We start from the raw sequence: 5,410 nt of genomic DNA on the forward strand, positions 1-5,410 counted from the left end.
ATTCAGATGGGAGTAAAAGGGCTAGATTGTTGGCAAGAGTGACTCGGTGAAATTTAGGGGCTCTGTGCCTTTAGCTTCCTGATTATCACCCCTATGTACCCATCTCAAGTTTCAGAATCCCATTTCTTTCCAATCAATGCCCTCACTTTAACTTCAATCGCGCTTCAAAGTTGGGAATTCAACTGGCATTGTAATTCAGCCACTCTTACAGTCAGATTATGGGTTTGGTTCTCAGCAGTATCAGCTCTGTTACTAAAAGAAATAAGATTTTCTTTCAGGATACAAGGGGCAAATTTCAGGTCTTATATGCCTCGGAAGGAAGGTTGGGCAATCCTACTTCCGTAGTGATACTGCCTCGGAAACCCAAGGAGGGGTCGCTATGAGTCAGGACCGACTCGACGGCAAATAACAACAACAACAACATGCTGTGCTTGAGTCATGAATCTTGAAGCTTTGAGCTCATCCCTTTCTTTCATCGCTTTGTCTAGCAAAAGTAGGACTAACCAACCAGCTTTCGTATACTTCTCATTCTGGCAATATTGTAGAAAAGTATCAAATATGCAACCTCCCAGAGACTTGTCTCTCACAAATATTTGATCTAGGGGTGAGGTTATTTTGTATATTTCTATTGCCACCTCAAGTCATGTATCTGTAGTACCCTCTTTACTACTGGAGGCAGACTGCCCAGAGTTGAGAACCAAATCATAAAACTCATCCTTAAAATTTTGTTCCTCTTGATCCCACTCTTGGTACCAAATAATGCTGGGTTCTCTGGTTCTGTTGTTTTTAGGTGCTGTAAAATTGGCTCCCACTCATAACAACCCTATATATAACAGAATGAAACACTGTCTGGTCCTTTGCCATACTTGTTATGTTTGAACCCATCATTGCAGACACTGTGTCTATCTATCTCCTTGAGGGTCTTCCCCTTTTTCACTGACACTCTCCAGGGAATAGTCTCTTTTGACAACATGACCAAAGTAGGTAAGATGAAGTCTAGCCCTTCTTGCTTCCAAGGAGAATTCCAGCTGCACATCTTCCAGGACAGATTTGCTAATTCTTCTGGTAGTCCACAGTATTTTTACTAATCGTTGGGAACATCTCAGTTCAAAGGCATCAACCCTTCTCCGGTCTTCCTTATTCATTGTCCAGCTTTCATATGCATATGTTGTTGTTGTTGGTATGTTCCATCGAGTTGGACCCAACTCATAACAACACCGCCTTGGGTTTCCAAGGTGGTATTACTACAGAAGTAGATTGCCCAACCTTCCTTCCAAGTGGCTGGTGGGTTTGAACAGCCGGCCCTCTGGTTAGCAGTCAAGTGCCTTAGGCACCTAAGCCTTGTGTTAGGCACACCTTAGTCTTGAAAGTGACATCTTTGCTTCTTAACACTTTAAAGAGGTCTTTTGCAGCAGATTTGCCCAGTGCAATACAGTATCTGATTTCTTGACTGCTGCTTTCATGAGTGTTGAACGTGGATCAAAGAAAATGAAACTCCTGGCAACTTTAATTTTTTCTCCATTTATTGTGATTTGCTTATTGGTCCAGTTGTGAGAAGTTTGTTTTTCTTTTTGTTCAGGTGTAAGCCATACTGGAAAATGTAGTCTTTGATCTTCATCAGTAAGTGCTCCAAATCATCTTCATTTTCAGCAAGCAAATCATGTCATCTGCATATCATAAATTGCTAATGATTCTTCTCCAATCCTGATGCTGCATTCTTTACGTAGTCCAGCTTCTTGGATTATTTGCTCAGCATACAGATTGGATAGTAGGGTTAAAGGATCCAACCATGATGTACACCCTTCCTGATTTCAAACCATGCAAAATCACCTTATTCTGTTTAAATGATAACCTCTTGGTCTATGCACAGGTTCTTCATGAGCATAATCAAGTGTTCTGGAATTCCCATTCTTTGCAATGTTATCCATAATTTGTTAAAATCCACATTGTCAAATGCCTTTGCATAGTCAATAAAACACGGGTAAACATCATTCTGGTATTCTTTGCTATCAGCCAAGATCCATATGACATCAACAATGATAAACCTCATTCTGCATACTCTTCTTAATCCAGCTTGAATTTCTAGAAGTTCTCTGTCAATATGCTGCTGCAACTATTTAAGAATTATCTTATGCAAAATTTTACTTGTTAATGATATTAGTGATATTGTTTGATAGTTTCCACATTTTGTTGGATCACCTTTCTTTGGCCAAGTAGCTCTCCTCCAAATTTCTTGGCATAAACAAGTTAAGTACCTCCAGTGCTGCATCCTTTTGCTGAAATATCTCACTAGGTATTTTGTCGATTCTTGGAGCCTTGTTTTTCACCAACTCCTGCAGTGCAGCATAGATTTCTTCCTTCAAAACCATTGATTCTTGATCATTTACTACCTTCTGAAAGAGTTAAACATCAATCAATTCTTTTTTGTAAAGTGTCTCTGTGTATTCCTTCCATCTTTTTTTTTTTGATGTCTTCTGCATTATTCACTATTTAGCCCATAGAACCATTCAGTGTTGTTACTTGAGCCTTGAATGTTTTCTTCAGTTCTTTCAGCTTGAGAAATGCTGAGTGTGCAATTGGCATAACATACTACACAAAACATTGTTCCACCTCCTACTTTGGTGAGTAGAGACTGAGATCTCAAAAGCTTGCAGGAAGCCATCTAGATGCAACGATGGGTCTCTCCTTGTCCAGAGCAAAGAAGAATGAAGAAAACCAAAGATTCAGGGAAACAATTAGTCCTAGTGACTGGTACACCATGCAATCCACAGCCTATACAACTATGATACCAGAAGAACTAGATGGTGCCCAGCTACCACTGTCAACCACTCAGAGGTGGATCTATGTAGGAGATCCTGGATAGAGAGGGAGAAAAATGTGGAACAAAGCTCAAAATCATTTGGAGGAAAAAAAAAGGGGTGGGGGACCAGGATTTCTGGTCTGATAGAGCCTGGTGGAACCACTAAGACTATGGCCCCTAGCTGCTCTTTAGGTCTGGAATTGAACCCACACCTCTGGCTTCCAGCCAAACAAAAGACAGGTATGTGAGTTGAACATTTACCTGAGGCAGATACACTCCTTGGAGAGAACAGTCATGAGAGGAAGAAGGGCTGTTTATGCACAGGGAGACAGCTCAGGGAGCAGGAGTGCATAGAGGGATGGACACAGGGAAGAGGTAATTAGTGAGAGAAAGTGGGAGGAGAGCTGTTGCATTGGGTAAATCGTAGTCAATGTCATGAGACAAAGTATGTGAACTGCTGTATGGAAAGTGAATTTGCTCTGTAAACTTTCACCCAAACCACAATTAAATGAACAAAGAAACAAACAAATAAAAGAGATGCTGAGCGTATTCTTCCCTTTTTGTTTTCTAACTTCAGGTCTTTGCACATTTTCTTGTAATACTGTACTTGTCTTCAAGCCACCCTCTGAAATCTTTTGTTCAGCTCTTTTATTTAATTGTTTTTTCCTTTGTTTTAGCTACTGTATATTCAAGAGCAAGTTTAGAGTCTCTTTTGACATCCATTTTGGTCTTTTCTTCCTTTCCTGTCTTTTGAATGGCCATTTGTTTTCTTCATGTATGATGTTCTTGATATCATCCCACAACTCATCTGGTCTTCAATCATTGGTATTTAATGCAGCAAATCTGTTCATCAGATGAACTCTAAATAAAAATGGGATATAATCAAGGTCATATTTTGGCCATCATGGGCTTTTTCTTATTTTATTCAGCTTCCTTCAACTGATTTTGCATATGAGCACTTGATGGTCTATTCCATAGTCAGCTCTTGGCCTTGTTTTGACTGATGATATTCAGCTTCTCCATCACTTTTTCTACAGATATGTAGTCAATCTGATTCCTGTGCATTCCATCTGGCAAGGGTGATGTGTATTTCCATCATTTACTAGTCAGAGTGCAGTAAGTCAGTCTTCAAAATTGCCATTTAGCCCTCCGATTTGCCATTCAGTTTCACCATCATGTTTGAGCAAGTCAACATATTTAATCATATTAGAGTCATTATCTGTAGTGATAGAATAAATCTGTTGTAAATCAATGTACTTCTCTAATATTTGATACACTGTGCTCTTAATGTATAGACTTCTGTGTCTTTCAAGTCTTTCATTTTCCTTGCAGATAGATATATGTTACTGTCTTGTGGGAACTGATTGTTAATTACTAGAATTGACCAACTCAATCTATTGGCAACATATACTTTCAAATTTCAAAAGGAGTATTCATTTTGTTAGATTACTACTAATTTTGGAACTAAATTTTAAGGACAAGTGAATTATCATTTACCTAAAATTTTCTGAGTTCGCTGAAAAAATTTGACCGGTGGAAGCAATAATTGGATTTAAAATATTATGGAATCCTGTATATTTAATAAACTCAAATGAACAACTGTTAACAGTGACTAATTGAATACATGCACTGACAAGTATTTGTTTATCTAATTTTACCTTAACATATTCTGAATAACTAACTTGTGTAATGTTTTTTGTTGCTTATTTGGAACACTTCTGACACTTTCTTCAATCTTTTATGTCTTCTTTTTTTACATTGCATTGTATTCAGTCATATGGTAACTTTCTATATTTGCTGCATGGTCTCCAACCATATCTTTGTTACAAATTTTACACATGCTTTTATTTTTAATCTTTTCATATTTGAAAAATTGTCAAGATGGGTTTTCTCTGGTTTGGTCCATACTAGAATTCAAGGGATAAGAAGTAATATTAACAACAACAACAAAAAACCCCACCAAACTCACTGTCATCAAGTCAATTCTGACTCATAGCTACCCTCTTTGGGTTTCTGAGGCAGTAAATCTTTATGGAAGTAGATTGTCCATTCTTCCTTCTGTGGAGTGAGTTCTGGTTGGCAGTCAAATGCCTTAGTCACTACACCACCAGAGCTCCTGATATTAACCTTAGGACCTATTTTATAGTCACTCTATTGCATTATGGGAGCTCTGGTAGCATAGTGCCTAAGGTACTTGACTGTTAACCAGGAGGCTGGCAGTTCAAACCTACCAGCCATTCCTCAGAAGGAAGGTTGGGCAATCCTACTTCTGTAGTGATACTGCCTGGAAAACCCGAAGAGGGGTCGCTATGAGTTGGGGCCAACTCGACAGCACATAACAACAACAACAACAACAACGTATTACATTACAGGAGCTCTGGAGACATAGTGTCTAAGGCGTTTGACTGCTAAACAGAAGGGTGGTAGTTCAAACCCACCAGCCACTCCTTGGAAGGAAGATTGGGCAATCTACTGTAGATACTGCCTTGGAAACCCAGTGAGGGTTCGCTGTGAGTTGGAGCTGACTCAACGACAGTGAGTTTGTTTTTTTTGGTTATATTCCATTACAGGAAAAATAAGTCTCAGATTTTGATAACACAAAGAGAAGAA

This window comes from Orycteropus afer, unplaced genomic scaffold (genome assembly GCF_000298275.1).
Source record: "Orycteropus afer afer isolate SDZICR_OR568_19922 unplaced genomic scaffold, OryAfe1.0 scaffold00039, whole genome shotgun sequence".
Classification (NCBI taxonomy): domain Eukaryota; kingdom Metazoa; phylum Chordata; class Mammalia; order Tubulidentata; family Orycteropodidae; genus Orycteropus; species Orycteropus afer.